The following is an 18,992-nucleotide window of genomic DNA, read 5'->3' on the forward strand; positions in this document are numbered from 1 at the left end:
CTAGTACAGGGCACCCACTGGCCTCCTCCCTCCCCATGTCACCCCATCTACTTTCCTGCCTCCTTTTGTGTATCTCCCCTCCACCCATCAGACTGTCAATTCCTTGAGGACAAGGACTATCTTTCTCCTTATTAATTGTATTCTCAATCCTTAACCCAGTGCCTGTCACATAGTAGGAACTTGATAAATGTTTATTAGAATGAAATGAAATGGGATCAGTGTTCCAAGTTTGTCTGTTTGCACATCTTATTCCATATAGTGAATTTATAAAAGGACAGTGGAAGAACTTCAGAACTGTGTTATTCTAGGAAGCTTCCGTGTATTTGAAGATGGGAAGAGACTACAGCAAAGTGATTGGCACCTACAGAAATCTGACTCCATAGTGTTCTCAGGCAACATTTCCCCCACACATTAGTATATTCTTAATGTTTAGTGTGTTCAGAAAGAGGGAAAATGAAATTTTGTTCAACTTATACAACAGGAATGGCTTAACAGAATCAGCACCGATCCTCTGATGCCAGTTTCTGCTCTACGATACCTTCCAGTTAATTTGCCTTAGGTTCTTATTAGCAAAGATGAACACACACAATAGAAAATGACTGTCTTTGCCTCTCTTCTTTTGTCAGGGTATTTGATTGATGTGTTGTTATCTTTTATCTAGGTTTATGAATTTTACATAAAGTAGCAAAGGCTGCTGGGAAGGAGCAAAATTTAGAAGGGGGCAATGAGAATAGTTTGCAAAGGAAGGTAGGTGTGTGTGTGTGTGTGTGTGTGTGTACTTTTTAACCCTGAACTCTAAAATCTTGCCTTTTTCTATTCCTTTCCTCATAGCTGTCACTTTTTCTATCAAATTCTAATCAAACTCTCTACATTATAATTTCACTGTACTTTTTCTGATGTGTTTGAATCTACTGTTTACTAGATAAACAGAATTTATTGAATATTCTAAATGGAGGGGACCTTGGAGAACATATTGTCTAAAATCCCTTGATTTTCTTTTCATTAATTTATTTAAAAATTGATGTCTTTTAAATATTACATCCTTATTTGAATGCATGCCTCCTACTCCTCTACCCAGAGAGTCCTCCTATGCAATAAAAATTGAAAAGGAAAATCAGGCAAACAAATAAGACATCCACAATTTTTGTCAGTATGTGCAATATTTAAAACTTATAGTATCACACCTCTGCAGTTAAGGGAAAGGATAATTTTTGTCAATATTTTTCCATGTTAAAACTTTGTCATTATACTAACAAAATACTCATTTTTTTCTAATTTGCATGTATATGTGTGATTGTGGTTATTTTCTTTTATATTATTCTTGTAATTATGTATAGTATTTTCTTGACTCTGCTTACTTTATTTTGCATCAATTTTTGTCATTCTTCCCATCCTTTTCTGCATTTTTCATATTCTTGGTTTCTTGTGCATTCTTCAGCTGATGGCTACCTACTTTGATTCAAAATCTTTAATACCACAAAAACAGTTGTAACTAATAATTTCATATATTATGAGAATTTTCTTTCTAAATTAGACTTTTTTAGAATATATGTCTACAGCATGACCTCTGAATCAAATTTGTGTGCATTTTAGTCAGATTTTTTCTTTTCTAATAGCATGATTCTGAGTTTCTTTTTAGACTAGCTGGACAGTATAAAAGGTTGGCATGTTTCCTGATAGCACCCTCAACTTTGACTATTTCCATCTTTTTATGTCTTTGAAGTTTTGAAGGGTGTAGTAATGTTTAACCTCAGCATCCTTTTTAAATTCCTTTTACTTGCAGTGATTTGAACCATTTTTTCCCCTTAATATTTGGCAATTATTTCAGGAAAACTTTATGTTTATATACTTTTGCTTGCTGAGAAAAAACTTGGTGTTGCATTTGATAGAGCTCTGGGCTCAGAGTCAGGAAGACTTGCCTCAGATCCTTAGTATTTGTGTAACCCTGTGCAAGTCACTTAATGTCTAATGACTACAGTTTCCTCAGCTTCAAAATGAGGGATAATAATAGCACCTACATTATAGGATTTTTGCAAGGATAAAATGATATAATATTTGAAAAGCTCTTAGAAAAGTATCTGGTACATAACAGATACTTAATAAATGATTGATCCCTTCTCTCTTGCTCACCATTCCTCTTCCCCCTCCACTGGTCCCATATTACTGTTTTTTGTTTCAACTATTTATCCAATGGAAATTACCCTTGATCTTATACGTGTCTGTAAATTCCATCTTTATTGTATATATCCTATCCTTATCAGAGATACTTTAATGGAAAAATTTATCCCAGTGGAGGTTTCCTTCATATTGTAGTTGCATTTATTGTGTTCATGTAAAAGCTTTTCTATTTAATGATGACATGTCAAAACTATCATTTCTGATATTTTACAGTCTACCTTCCAGGAGAAACCTAGGAACTATATGAACATAATTACAAAACACTTTTCACACAAATAAAATCAGATCTAAATAATTGGGAAAATATCAGTTGTTCATGGGTAAGTCCAACTAGTATAATAAAAATAACAATTGTACCTTAATTAATTTACTTATTCGGTGCCATACTGATCAAACTACTCAAAAATTGTTTAATAGAGCTAGAAAAATAATGACAAAATTCATCTTGAAGAATGAAAGGTCAAGAATATCAAGTGAATTAATGAATAATGCAAGGCAAGGTGGCCTAGCCACACCAGATATAAAATTGTATTATAAAGCAGAACTCATCAAAAATACTTGATACTAGCTAATAAGTAGAGTGGTAGATCAGTGGAATAGGTTAAGTAAACAACACACAGTAGTCAGTGACTATAGTAATCTACTGTGTGATAAACTCAGAGACTCCAGCTTTTAGGATAAGAACTCCTAGACAAAAACAAAAACTTCTGGGAAAACTGAAAAATATTATGGTAGGACCTAGGCATAGACCAACATCTTATACATTATACCAAGATAAGGTGAAAATGTGTACACAATTTAGACATAAAGGGAGGTAAAGGAATAGTTTACCAGTCAGATCTATGGAGAAGAGAAGAGATAGAGGATATTATGAAACGCAAAATTGATAATTTTGATTGCATTAAATTAAAAAAAATTGTGCAAATAAAGCCAATGCAACTAAAGTTAGAAGGAAATCACAAAATTGTGAAACAATATTTACAGCCATCATTTCTGCTAAAAACCTCATTTCTCAAATACATAGGGAACTGAGTCAAATCTATAAGAATACAAGTCATTTCCCAATTGATAAATAGTCAAAAGATAGGAAGAGGTAATTTTCAGATGAAGAAATTAAAGCTATATAGTCACATAAAATTCTCTAAATCACTATTGATTAGAAAAATTCAAATTAAAAGAACTCTGAGTCACCACATCACAGCTATCAAATTGTCTAATATGACAGAAAAGGAAAATAACAAATTTCAGAGAAAATGTGGGAAAATTGCAACACTAAGGCATTGTTGCTGGAGATGTGAACTGATTCTGGAGAGCAATTTGGAACTATGCCCAAAGGGCTATAAAATTTTGCATACCCTTTGATCCAGCAATCCCAAAGAGATCATTAATTAGAAAGGGGAAAGGGCCCACACATACAAAAATATTTATAGCAACTTTTTTTTTTGTCGTGGTCAAGAATTGGAAATTAAGAGTCTGCCCATTAATTGGGGAATAGCTGAACAAGTTGTGGCATATGGATGTAATAGAATACTATTGTTCCATATGAAATGATGAACAGGGAGATTTCAGAAGAACCTGGAATGACTTGTATGAAAAAAATGCTGAATGGAGTGAGCAGAACCAGGAGAACAATGTATACAGTAACAGCAACACTGTGCAATAACCAGCTTTTTTAGACTTAGCTCTTCTGAGGAATGCAATGATCTAAAACAATTCCAAATGACTCATAGTGGAAAATGCTATGCATATCCAGAGAAAGAACTGTGAAGTCTGAATGCAGATGGAAGCATTCTCTTTCCTTTGTTGTTTTTATTTTTTCTGGTTTTTCCCTTTTTTTCTGTTTTTCTTCCCCAGAACATGACCAATGTGGAAATGTTTAATATGATTGTACATGTATAACGTATATCAGATTACATGTCATCTTTGGGAGTGGGGAAGGGAGGAAGGTGAGAAATTTTAGTTAAGGTGAAAACTAGAAACAAATAAATAAGTAAAAAATAAAATGAAAAAGTTCTGAAAATGAAAACAAACTAATATATATATTTTTGTTACCTCTTCTATAATTATTGGGTTAAGAGTTTTCTACCTACAGAACTCACATAAAGTGATGTACAGTGAACTTAGCAGAATCAGGTGAAAAATATGTACAATGATTATATTAACATGAATGGAAAGAACAGAAACAAGAGATCAAAACTTAAAGTTGTAAAATTTTAATGATCAATTTAGGCCCCAGAGAAGATATTTATTAACTTCTTACTTCTTTTTTGTCTAAATTTGAGACTGGGATTGTGGTGTATATGATGACTTCTTATGATGACAGCATACGACATCAGACTTTTCCCATGTGTTACCTAGTTTTGCTGGATCTTTTTTTATCCACCCCCTCCAATTTTTTTTATTATTCTTTGTAGGAGTGACTACTGGGAAGATCAGGAAAGGCCACAATAAATAAACACAATAAAAAATCAAACAAATAAATAAATACAACCTATAGTTGCCTTATTGTTTTGGCTACTCCTTCGTCACACTGTAAACTCATATTGAGCATGTGATCAAATATAAATCTTAAGGTTTTTTTTCTTTTTATAAATATATTTTAGTTATTTTTGCTTGACTTGTACTTATTTGATTGATATTTGAAAGAAGCACAGCAGGCCTGTACATTCATTTCTATTGAATTTCATGTAACTCATTTTGTCCCATCATTCTAGCCTTCTGAATTCTTTCTAAATATTGCCTCCTTCCTTTAACATTAGCCTTTTCCTTCCTAATGTATTTGTATTGTTTCATATTTGTTGAACATGTCTTATTTAACTTCATTTATGTTGCGGCACACATACATGTATGGATTTATATACACACAATACACATATGTGCTCATTTCATACATGCAGATATATGTCTCTGTTTTATGATATTTCTCTGGCATAAGGGAGGCCCTCCTGTGGAGACGCAGCTTTGCTATGTTGCTTTCTATAGCTGGGTTGAAAATATTATAATCCTCCAATGTAGGTGTGATTGTCAATATGTTAAGTACCAGTTAAGTATCCAGGTATCCAGTTTTTTTCTAAAGAAAGGCCCGTGGATCAGCTAGAGATGCATAGGAAAACAACCCTTTAATGAGTTGAGCTGAGAATAGCATGTAAAGCAATGGGAATCAGTTCAATGCAAATCTTTATTGCAAGCAATGGGGAAGAGGGGAAAGGAGAGACAAGAAAAAGTGGATCCAACATACTCCTCATGCATACACACTAATATAGAATATAACTCATTTAAGGGTAGCATTGCATTGGGGAAAAGAGAGATGCAGGTCCATTCAGCAGAAAGAAGGTGCTTCAGCAGGAAGGTGTGCTGCTGTTAGAGGGGAGGGTGTGCTTCAAAGTGCTCTTCTGAGAATAAGGATCATATACTATGATTTTTGATGACTTCTCTGGAGTTGGCTGAGTTGCCTATTAAGGTTTAGGGCAAAATACTATTTGGTGAATTTATTATCAGGGAGAAAAAATGTAAAGTGATCTGGTGGTAAACAAAATTATATTTGGTGGACACAGCAGTACTAATCTTCAAAAACTTGTCAGTAGTTTTCCATGAGTATGTTTGCTCTATAAACTTATAGCCTTTCTTAAAGGGAAAGTGTCATACTGGCCTCAAAACCATCAGGTCCAATCTTACAACAATTGTTTCAATGCATACATTTAACTTCTCTTAAGGGGAAACTACAATGGCTGTCTCAAGACAACTAGGTCTAATATTACAACACTCTCATATGTGTGTATTTATGTATGTATGTCTGTGTATATATATATATCTCTTTAACTCTCTGTCTCTCTCAGTCTCTCTGTCTCTCTCAAGAGTTGTTCATTTCAATTTCGTCTGACTTTTTGTGACACCATTTGGTGTTTTCTTGGTAGATGCAGGAGTGGTTTGTCATTTCCTTTTCCAATATGTGTGTGTGTCCATATACAGACATGAATACACACATACATATAAATATATGTGTATCTAAGGTGAAACAATGTGAACCAGCAATTTATCTTTTTAAAAGTAACCATAACAATGTTTTACTATTTGTGTTAACACTTTTCTGTTTACAAAGCAACTTCCTCTATGAGAGGTAAAGAGTAAAACTATCATCAACTCTGTCTTGGATATGAAGAAAAAAACTTGAGAAGATTGTTACTTGGAGGAGGTCATATTGCAATGAAATGGCTGAGCTAGAATTATAAAAGAGGTTTTCTTGACTTCAGCAATTTCTCTTTCCAATAAATAAAGGTCAAATGAAAGTAAGTATTTGCCAAACTCCTATGTAAAGATTTCTATAAGCTTGCATCTTTCTTTATCTTTTATAGCCTTGTAAAAATATTTAATGAGTTTTACATTTGTTTCAGATTTATAAGGAACAGTGGGGATATAAATGCCTGATTTCCCTTTAATATACCATTCAGCAGTTTTTCCAGTTAAAAAAACTATCTTATTTTTTATCATTAGCATCATAGAGTGGCAGTACCTGTTGCCATAAATTACATATATGATATATATGTGTATGCATGTATGTATGTGTATGTAAGTATATCTCAAATGATTTTGGACCCAAAGTAATCTGAAGACCCCTGCTCCATATGTGCATATGGGAATGAGTCAGTGTTACATCAAGGAGCCTTTAATTGTTGAAGATGGCTTGACCACCTGCTCTTCATATAATTTTCTCATCCCAAATCAGCCCAAAAGGAAAGGGTTCAGATTAAAAGTTACTTTCAAATCTTGAGTGGAATAACACTGCCAAATCATAACTGAGGATGACCAGGCCAGGGGTCAATTTTCAATCACCTGTTTCCTTGAAAACGGAGCAAGAATTACAACTGTCAGGACATTTCTCTCTCTCTCTCTCTCTCTCTCTCTCTCTCTCTCTCCCTCTGTCTCTGTCTCTCTGTCTCTCTCTCTGTCTCTGTCTCTCTGTCTCTGTCTCTCTGTCTCTCTCTCCCCATCTCTCTCTCTCTCTTAATTTACCTCCTATACACTCAGTAATGGTGCTACTCGTGCCTCACTTCAGCCACTCCACCAAATAATGCTTTGAAACTAGATGTGATGCACAAAATTGACAGCAAATTCTCTCAAAAGGTGTTCAATTGACAAAGTCTAGGTCTTGTAATGCGGCACATTGTGGTGAAGTGGATAGAGCTCTAGTCCTCGCATTGAAAAGACCTGAGTTCAAATATGGACTTAGACAGTTACTAGCTGTGTGACTAGCTTACTAGTTGATCAAGTCACTTAGCCCTTATTTTCCTCAGTTCCTCATCTTTAAATAAAATGGGGACACACTGGAGAAAGAAATGGCAAATATTCCAGTATCTTTTCCAAGAAAATTCCATGGGATCACAAAGAGTCAGGCATAATTAAACAACTGAACAACAGCAAAGGTCTCATAATATTGAAGAATAAACCTAGCATGCAGTTTTCATAGTATGTGTCCCTAGAAAGAAGAAAAAAGGCCTGTTTTGTGATGGATACTAAGGCAAGATGGGGAGACAGTTGTGATTTCAGTCAAAAAGTAGAAAAAAATGAATGTTGAAAGCCTTTTATTATGAATTATTTATGATTATATGATTTCTTTTAATGGAATTTACTTTTCTTTTAGTCACATTTTTTTTTCTTAATGACAAAATTCTGTCCAATTCATCCACCTCCTGCATGAGACTTTTTTTGATCTTTCTACTTACCACCCTCTTACTCTTGAAATTACTTGGTATTACTTTATACATACCTAGCATTTATTTACTTGTGTACACATGTTATTAATCTAGTGGAAAGTAAAGTCTTTGAAGGCAGAAATCATGTTTGGTTTTGTCTTTGTATCCTTAACTTAAAGAGCTCCTTGAGCATTGTAGTTACTTAATACAGTTTGAATTCAATAGAATAAGATTTTACTCCTTTTCTCCTACAAGCTACTCAGACTTATCTGAGACTCATTTTCCTCATCTTTCCCATTTTACATAGCTATTGTGAGGAACAAAAGAGATAAAGTATAAAAACCTCCTTCCAAACTTTAAACATATAAATATTAGCTATATCTCTGGATATTATTGATCTCCACAGTAAAGTTTTATATGCTACCATAAAGATGGTGCTATTCCAATATAATTTGAGGAGCTAAGATATCAGTATCATAATGTATATACCTACATATGAATTCTCCTTAAAAATAAAACAATGGAGACATATCTTCTTCACTTCTGCATTCCCCAAATTTTTCTATTGTGTTTCATTTTTCTCATTCTCTTTGGCAAAATTATTATTTCTAAGATTTGTTTTTGAGCTACCAATTCTTTCAAGTTATGTTATTAGGTTCCAAGTGATATTGATCCTTTTTACAATGACTTTTTGTTTATTGAATTTCAGTCAATAAAGAATGTGTTTAATATCTCTGCACTTTTCAGGTATTTATTATGTCTCTGGTTCCTAAAGGTCAATTTTTAAAAAGATACCATGATTCTTGAGAAATATTTAGGTTAGTTCATAAAAATCAAGAGGCAGAAATTAAGGTAATGAGTTTAATGTTACATGCAGAAACTAGAATACACAGGCTGAATATATGCATGCAGGAAGCCAGTGAGAGAGACTACCAAATTCTCCAAAAATCCCCAATTTTTATACCTTTCATTGTGTGACTCCAGCTTCTTTTCTTTAAAAAACATTATTCCCAAATTTATATAAAATTGATGCAAATATTTTTTTCTTATCCTGAAGACATTATTTTCTTCTAGAGGTTTCCTATATAAATAATTCTAAAGTTTATCACCAACTTTATTGTCTTAATTTGTTGTTGTTTCACAATGTCATGGGTTAGCATGAATAACCTCACCATATTGCAGCATTCTGTTATAGTCCTTCACAAATACACACACACACACATTTCTAAAATTCTATTCAGATACTGAATTTCTTGTTTATTTTTTGGTTTTATTTGTCTAGATTTTAAAAGGGTAAATTGAGGTCCCCAATGTTATCATTTTACTCCCTATTACTCCTTACAATTCATTTACATTTCTCTTTAAGTATTTAGATGCTCTGCAATACTGTGCATTTATGCTAAATACTGAAAGTAACTCATTATTTATGACTATTTTCAATCAAAATGTAGTCTTATTGTTTATCTGTTACTTAAATCCATTCTGCTATTGCCTTGTTTGAGATTCTGATTGTTATATCTACTTTTTATTTTGAGGTGAGATGAAGTAATATTGATTTTGCTTTAACCTATTACTTTAAATCAGTGAGACTTTACATTTCCAATTAGTTTTTTACACTGAACATATTGTTAGAGTTTATTTTCTAATCTATTCACTACCCCCCTTTATTTAATTTTGTGGGTTAGTGTATACCATTCACATTTAAATTACGACCATTAATTGTATTTTTTCTTTCATCAGATTCACATTCTCTACTTAATCCCTGTTCCCTCTTTATCACACATTCTTGCCTATTACTTCTTTCATTTAAAAGTCCTCTTCAGGATTTCATATCCAATGTTGGTGTTTGTTTTGCTTATGAATCATTCCTCCTTGTATCTAATCTTCCTCTTATTTCTGCTTTTCCTTTGCCCCTGTTCTATCCTGCTTCTTCAGTGTATTTCAGGACGAGCTTTTTTTCTATCTTATGTATATTTTCTACCCTCCTTTGACCATTTCAGAAGATAATGAGGTTAAAGTTATGCTCATTCTTCTGACACTTCTTGCTATATATTTCTACTTGATCTTCTCAATTTTGTAAGATGAGTAGCCCCACTTTTTTCAAGCTCTTTTCTTAACTACTGCATCATCTTCACCCTTTACCCTTATTCTTTTAAGATCATCAATATAATAACAAAACCAGTCTCAGACATTGGTTTTTCTTAACTACCTTTAAGACCCCCAGCTGACCAGGTGGTGCAGTAGATAGAAAGCTCACTCTGAATAAAAAAAAAGATTCATATTCCTGAATTCAAATTTGGCTTTAGATACTCACTAACTGCATGACCCTGGGCAAGTCACTCAGCATCATTTGCCTCAGTTCCTCATCTGTGAAATTAGCTGGAGAAGAATGTGGCAAACCACTCTAGTATCTTTGCCAAGAAAACTCCAAAAGGGGTCACAAAAAATCAGACATGACAGAAATGACTGAACAACAACAACTACAAGACTCCTGAAGGCATTAAGATTCTGAAGGAACATTTATTTCTTCCTTGACCTCCTCCATTAAAATGTAAATAATTCACTTCTATTTATAATTTTATTTTTCCTTGACTTCCATGTTTTCATTTTAATTTCTACTTAGCTATAGTCTTTTCATTGAAAATTCTTGAAAATCTTCCTTAAAGGTCCATTTGTTTCCTTATGAGGTTTCATTTGCTTTTTTTGGACATGTTAATTTTGGTTGCATTTTTGTAATTTTTGCTGGGTGGAACTAGGTGGACCTAGAGTCATTAAGATTTGAATTCAAATATGACTTCTGACACTTCTAGATGTATGACCTTGAACAAATCATTTCATCTCTGTTTGCCTCAGTTTCTTCAGTTGTAAAATAAGGATGATAATAGCATCTCCCTCCAAAGACTGTTGTGAATGAGATATTTAGTAAAGCTGTTAGAACAGTGCCTGGAACATATTAAGTGCTTTATAAATATTAGTTATTATTATCATTTTAAAATTAATGTTGTTGGAATATTATTTTCCATTCTCTCTGCTCTTTGTAGGGGTAGCTGTTAAAAACTGGGTAATCTTTGCTCTCTCTTCTTAGCACTTGAACTCTTTCTTTTTGGTTTCATGTAGTACTTTTTCCTTGATCTGGAATAGAGATTTTGGAAGTTTTCATTTTAGGCTTTTATTTAGGAGGTAAATGGTAGATTCTTTCTATTTTTACTTTACACCTCTGCTTTAATAAGCCTACACAGTTTCCTACCCCTAGCCCCCAGCCCTAGTTCTTAAAATCTGATTCCACGCTCTTATTCTTTGTCATTGCTTTTAGGTAGTCCAAATAAGTTGAATTTTTTTTCTATGTGATGTTTATTCTAATTTAGTTCTTTTTGGAGGGCAATTGAGGTTAAGTGACTTGTCCAAAGTCACATGGCTAGTAAGTGTGTCAGGTGTCTGTGGTCAGATTTGAACTCAGGTCCTCATGACTCCAGGGCCAGTGCTCTATTCACTGTGCCACCTAGCCACCCCAATTTAGTTCTTTTTAAGATGAGATACTTTTAATCTATCTTTTTCATTATTTTTAAGTATTTAAATATTCCTTTTTGTCTCATGGAGTCAATGGTATATTCTACTTTTCCAAACAACAGCCACACCAACAACAAAAAGACCCAAAACCCTGTTACTTGAGTAAATTTTTATATTTCTTGTGGTGATATTTTTGATATTATTGATATTCTTTCCAAATCTATCCTTAATAACTCTTATTTTTTCAATTCTTTAGTCCAACAGTTTCATTTCACTTATTAAAACATTTTAAACTTAAAAAAATTCTTACATAACTTCTAATGCTTTATCTTCTTAATATTTAATTTTTTTGGCTTTACTTCCCATATTAGATCTTTTATCAGGACTAGATTCTGCCAACTTCAGGAAGAACCCTGATGACCTCATATATATAACCTTCACCTCTTATTTCTTCTAATTCCTCTAGTATCAGAATAACACCATCATCATTCTCTTCAACTACTGGGGTTTGACTTCCGTATCCCCCCTCCTGGTTTATAGTAACTTTGTCATGTTCCTCTTCTACCTTAGGAGAACTGTCTCTGATATTTTCTATGCTGTATTACAGTGATAGCATCTCAGCCTTCTTCCATTATTGGAGGAGTGACTCTGAAATACTGGCATATTCCTGTTTCATAGTTTCCTGTCATGGTCAATTGCCTTTGAGTAGAATTTGTGAACTTGTGATGCAAAAATTACCTGCTGTGGTTTTTCCTTTAAATTTCTGATCACTATTCAGTCTGGCACTCTTCTGAGATTTTCCTTGTAGGAGGTATTGAGGGAAGTTATACTATGCTACTTTTCCCTACCACTCCATTTTGGCAGAATTCAAGTTTGTTTCCAAAATCATTAATTTACTATTTTCCAAATCCTTGGGAAGAATTAACCAAAGTATTATAGCCTCAAATAAAGGCCTAGTTCATGTGATATTAAGGAGTAATTCATTAAGGAAAAATCAATCCTCCTTCTTGATCTCTCTGGAACCTTTGACACTGTTGATCTGTCCTTGACATCTAACTTGCACTCAATTTAAAAAGCAAATATTATTGTTTTCACCTTCCTCTCACATAATATCCCTTTTCTCTGCTCACACAGCTACCACCCTAGTGTAGGTACTTTTGCCTCTCACTTATTCTATTGCAATAACCTAATTGGCTGCTCTATTTTAACTATCTTCCCATCACAATACATTGTGCTGCTAGTGAATGAAATGATTTGCCTGCATTTCAGTTCTGATCATATCATCCTGCCACCCTAAATTCTAATAGCATCCTAATGGCTCCATGATTAAATATATAACACCATTTGAAGTCAATTATGTATACTAGCAATTAAAGTTGCCATATAGATAATTTAAGGCTTACAAAATGTTATACATATATAATCTCATTTTACCCTTACTTTCCTGTGAAGTAGCTACTACTATTATTATTATTCCCATTTTACAGACAAGACAACTAGAATGGAAAGAGGTTAAATAAATATCTAAAGCTGAAGGATATCTAAAAATCTTCATAACTTGGTCCTTTATTCCCAGTTTTCTTTTCTATTAATCCTTATAGCTCTCTTAACCAAGCTGCTTTTCAGAGCACTTCATCCCCCACCTCTGTATCTTCTCACTGACTCTTCTTTATGCCTGAAATGCTCTCCTTCCTGAATTTTGTCAGCTTTCCTACCTCTCTTCAAGACAGCTCAAATCTCACTTTCTGTAGAAGGCCTTCACCCTGTACCTCCTTATTGATATGCTAGTGCCTTCCCTATGAGAATATTTTTATTGATGTTGTTCAGTTATTTCAGTTGTATCTGACTCTTTGTGTCCCCATTGGGAATTTTCTTGGCAAAGATACTGTAGTAGTTTGCTATTTCCTTCTCCAGCTCATTTTACAGATGAGGAAACTGAGGCAAGCAGGGTTAAATGATTTGCCCAGGGTCACACAGCTAGTAAGTGTCTGAGGGCAATTTGAACTCAGAAACATGTCATACCCAGCACTCTATCCATTGTGCCACCTAGTTGTCCTGCTCTGACGTTACCTTCATTTTATATGGTGTCTATCTTTACACATACACATTATTTACTTGTTCTATTCCTCATGAAAACATGAGTTCTTTGGGAATAAAGCATATTTCTAGCCTTTCTTTGGAGCTTATTATCATATCTAGCACCTAAAAAGCACTTAACAAATGTTTGGTGATTTTCTGACTAGACTCTTTGAAAGGGAAGCAACTTTTTTTAAACGTTCAACAATTTTCAGAGGTTAAAGCTAACTCCTTAATGGTTAATCTATCCATCAATCAATAATAAGTATTTATTAAGCACTTATTATGTGATAGGCATTATGCTAACTGTTTTGGATATGAGAGGCAAACATATCCCTAAAGAAGTTCATGATCAGTAAGATGTCCATGACAGGCTCTCTACAATAGGGGAATACATATTCTTCATTAAATTGGAAGATGATGAAGTACTATTCAGATGCATTTGATGGTTCTATTTGCAATTTTTCCCCTTCTGCCTTCCTGAACCCCACATTCTCTGTTGCATAGAGGAGAAATGGTCCTTACATGAAGTAGTGATAAAGTTTTCCCCCACACTCTGGAATGAGTAAAAATGTTCTCCATCTTTTTCTTTTAATTTTTTCACACCAATCTTCATTCATAATGAGGACATATTAAGGGTTAATATTTTTTGAAGACTAGAAAAAATACTGTGTAAGAAACAATATGATCAAAGGAACTAAAATGAACCTAAAAGTCCTATTAAACTGTACTCATGTGGATGGGGGTAGAGGTAAAAGACTTATGATCAATTATATTCTTTAAAGACACCAATTTCCAAAAATGATGACATATTGGAATGTTCCTGGGATTGACAGTGAGCCGTAGAGATCTAGACCTGTAGATTCCCTTTCCTAAATGACTCAGTTGGATGAAAATGTCATTCAGTATCAGACCTTCAAATGAGAAATGGTAGGCTCTCATCAAATCATAGATATATTTCCTAATCACAAAAGCACTATTTGATCACTTCTGACAGAAGTGACAAAGAGGGAAAATAACAAGTGGCTTTGTAAACAAAGCTACTCTCTGGTCCTGAGAATAGACAGGCAGGGGCTCTGCCACTGATAGCCTGGTGAACCCATAAGTCACATTTAAGGCTTCACATCTGCCATCCTCATTTACAAAGTATATGAACAAATGAAGTGATAAGATATCACTGAGTTCACTAGATAAATTTTTACAATATTATACTACCAATTTCATATGTCACATGGAAGATCATTACAAGGGTCATAAATTCAATCTGTGTAATTAAAAGTTTCTTTACAGACTTCTTTGAAATAATGGGAGAGGAATCCTCCTTTGATGATTTCTCTCTGCCTGAAGAAGTGTGAGGGAATTTGTTTGAGGATGACGTGGGGAGAAAATTTTAATCCACCTAAGATACAGGGCCATACGCCAAAAAGAGATAGTAAAGGTCGAGTGCCTAGCTGAATGAATGAGCAAAGGGACACAGAAAAAATGATTAGTATACCCTAGGACTTGGTAGTTAATCTAAGAGGGCTATTCTTAAAAGAAATAAAAAAGAAACAAACAAAAAACAAACAAAAAACTCCAACAACAACAACAAAACTATAAGTCTAGTCTGCTAGGTAAGAAGTTTGAGCTATGACATTTATCCCCTCCACCATGCCCCCTCCCCTTCTGGAAATAACAGTATTACAAGAACAATGGGGGTTTTAGGAGACACTGGCTTTACATATATCAGTAGCTTGGAGAAGTAGAATAGGATCATTTGCAAAAGAGATTAAGAGTAAAGCACCATGGACAGGAAGAACATTTAGAGGGACAATGATAAAGTGGGGGTGAAATTGTCCATCAAAAAAAGGATGAATTTTAGTATCCAGAGATATAAGAAACAAGTATTTCTACCGAACTGGGAGTTAGGAGAGCTGCTATTTTCTGATTGTTTGGCCTTGTGCAAAGATATGGTCCATTTCTATACCTTAGTATCTCTAAGATAAAATGATGACTGTAGATATGGAAGGATTTTGAAATGGTCATTTAATGCAAGACAGCCCACTACATTCTTGACTTGATTTGTAAGGAGGCATGAAGTTCAATTAGATTTAAAACTGAAAATTTGTTGAAACTTTAGCTATAGCTCATTCAAACCTACAACAATGAGCTTGTCCATATTCATTATGCAAACTCATCCCCAAAGTCAATGCACTACTAGATATTCTTTCAGTTTTATTTGTGTCACTTAGAATTTAGCTATGAGAAATCACACATTAAATTGCAATATTCTAACCTCTAGTAAAGAGAAATTCTATTTACTTAAACCTTATTCTTTGTTCAGGACTATGGGACCAAGAAGTCTTTTATGGACAGAATATTTGGAAGGCAATATAAACCAAAAAAAAAAAAAGTTCACTCTACAGGACAGTTTAAAAGATCTCTTAACAGAGTGATAAGAATTTTTGGAGATCATTAAGTATAACCAATTTGTACCTGAATAAAGGGCCACTCACTTGACAGCAAAATCTAATAAGTTATCATCTAGCCTCTATTTATCGATCTCAAGTGGGGAGAAATCTGCCACTTACTGAGGTAGCCAATTTGGCTGTGGATTTGTTGTTCAATCATTTTTTCAATCATGTTCAATTCATTGTGACTGCATTGAACATTTTCTTGGCAAAGGTACTAAAGTGGTTTGTCATTCTCTTCCCCAGCACAGTTTACAGATAAGGAAACTGAGGTCAACAGGGTTAAGTAACTTGTCTAGGGTCACCTAGCTATTAAGGGTCTAAGGTAAGATTTGAACCCAGGAAGGTGAGTCTTCCTGCTTCCAGGCATGAAACTCTTTCCACTACATAATCTAGCTGTCCTGGATAGGTTTTGGATTAGTTTTTGAATGGTTTTATTTATTAGAAAGAATTTTCTTACATCAACTCTAATCTTGCCCTTTAGCATCATCCTTCCATTTCTCCTGATTCTACTGTCTAGAGCCAAAGAGAAAAAGTCCAATACATCTTCCACATAACTAGACTTTAAATAATCCTTGTCAGAGATCATGTATGATCAGTCTTTTCTTCAGATACTCCAGACATTTGTTAAATTGAAAAGAATTATACATGACATGAAGTTGAGGTACTTTGCCATACTGGGTGCTCTTTTTTTTGACACTGTCAAATGTATTTATGTCCCTTCTAAAATATGGATCCAAGATTTAAACAAAATTTTTCAGTTGTGGCCCAATCCTGAAAGAGTAGCATTCCTTAATATAATGTATGATCACATTAGTTTTCCTGGATGACATACCAGGCTCTTAACTCATATTGAGTTTGTAGTCTGCTAAAAACTCCCAGATGATTTTCAGCCAAGCTGGTGTATAACAATCTCCCATCCATCTTACATTTTTATCATTAATTTCTTGAGTACAAATGGAAATTTACATTCCATTCTAATAAATTCCGTTTTATCCTATTCAACCCAATAATCTAATGCCTCAAAATCTTTTGGGACCTTGGCTCTGCCATTTAGGGTGTTAGACCTTAGATTTTTCCCTTCTAAAGATAAATACCTTTTTGTGTAATCTTTGGCTACTGTCACCAGCCTCAATTCATTCTGAACTTTACCATTGGGATATGTTGGAGTCAGCTCTAGGGTCTTTCTGAGAGAGAAATGTTAAACTTTCAATGTAAACAGTGTAAAGAGAAATAGGCAATAGCTATAAATGAGGGCTTTATTTACAATTTCTTTTGATGTTCAGACTTAAGAAAGGATTATTTAATATTGTAGAATAAATTTTAAATGTGTAAACATGCACACAAACTCATACATATATGTGTGTACATATACATACATACACACATATGTGTAGGGTTGTATTGGGTGTTCAGGGAGGACTAGTTTTTCTGGTATGAGTTTAGGGCTTCTCACCCACCTTTGATATCTACTAGCCATCCAGCTCTAATTTATGGCTCCAAGAAGCTCTAGCATGTACAGCATTCACACCCTAGTAAAACTCATGCAGAAAATGAGTTAATTCAGGTTAAGCATAATGGACTGAACTCAAAACTGTTAGTTAATTAGAAGGGTTTATACCTCAAGCATCTAACACCTTTCCTGGCAGAAGAGATGGATGTGAACATTTTGCTTTAATAGGTGGTGGAAGCAGGTACCATGGAGTGCTTAGAACTTGGTTGGACAATGAAGATGCTAACATCTCTAGAGCCACTGGCAGTCTTTTTGATTTTGTCTTGCCACTTGAAATGATTCAGGAAGGGAGTGAGATTGACAATTTGGGGCAAGTCTGCCTCACTTAAATCCAGTTTACACATGAGTCAAAAGAAATCACCCATACCATTTTACGATTCAACAATTTTGTCATTTTACTACTCAACTATTTTACTGTGTTACAATTCTGCTTTCCTCAGACTCCTGTGGTGACAGGTTAGTGACAAGGCAGCAGGGAAGGATACACAGGGAGCCACAGTCACAACTGGCACATAGGCAGCACAGTCCATAGGTTCATTTTTTCACTGGACTATAATACCAGTGGGTATTTGAGGATCTTTCACAAGATATGCATTGCTCACCATCTAGAAAGAGGAAGTGATTGGAAAAAGGCACAATAAAAATTGTCTATTTCACCTAACCTTGGTCTACTGAGCACAGCAGGTGGAATCCTACCCTGTGAACAAAATGTAAAAAAAAAAGTACAAAACATCTATTGTGTAGATGATTCCACTCACCATTGGATATGAGATGTGTGCACGCTTATGGACAAAAATAAATCTAGTAGACTTGAAAGAACAACTCTTATTGCAAACAAACTCAGCAGATATCACATGCAAATAACAGTGCTGAGTGAAATAAGGCTGGCAAATGAAGGTCAGTTCATTGAAATTGGAACTGGATACATATTTTTCTGTAGTGGCCTCCATGGTGAAGAGGACTATGAATCTGATATAGTGTGCTTCTAAAAAGGAGTGAATGATGGACCCATGACAATGAGATTATTACTTGCATGTGAGTGCCATGCCACCCTCATTAGTAAAATACATAAAACAAGATTTAAATTCTGTCTGATTTTAATACCAAAGTAGGCACAGACTGCTGGATATGGCATGGAGTCCTTGGGACAAATGGAGTTGGAAACAACAGTAAAACAATCACTTACGATTGAAGCCATGTGTCTTATGACCTCATCACCAACATTGTTTTATGTTTACACAAATGCAAAAAACTTCACAGATGTACTTCACAGCAAACACTGTAATTTAATAGACCATGTCATGGTAAGGAAAAAAGACAGATAGGATATGAGAGTAACAAAGGCAATGTGTGGAGCAGAATGTTGTACCAATCATAGACATACCCTCTGCAAGCTGAACATTCACATTCAACAAAAGCAATGACTCCAAGGCATGATGACTCTCAGAACACTCAATGTCTACAGATTAGAGTTCTCCTTTTGTAAAGAGATTGTTACTAACTTGGAGGGAGAACTAAGTCAACACTGACTTGGTAACAATGGAGCAGAACAGGAGTGAGTAGCTTTCAGAGATCAGA

This window comes from Petaurus breviceps, unplaced genomic scaffold (genome assembly GCF_028583685.1).
Source record: "Petaurus breviceps papuanus isolate PSGF00001 unplaced genomic scaffold, PetGlider_PUasm1.0 90842, whole genome shotgun sequence".
NCBI classification, from domain to species: Eukaryota; Metazoa; Chordata; class Mammalia; order Diprotodontia; family Petauridae; genus Petaurus; species Petaurus breviceps.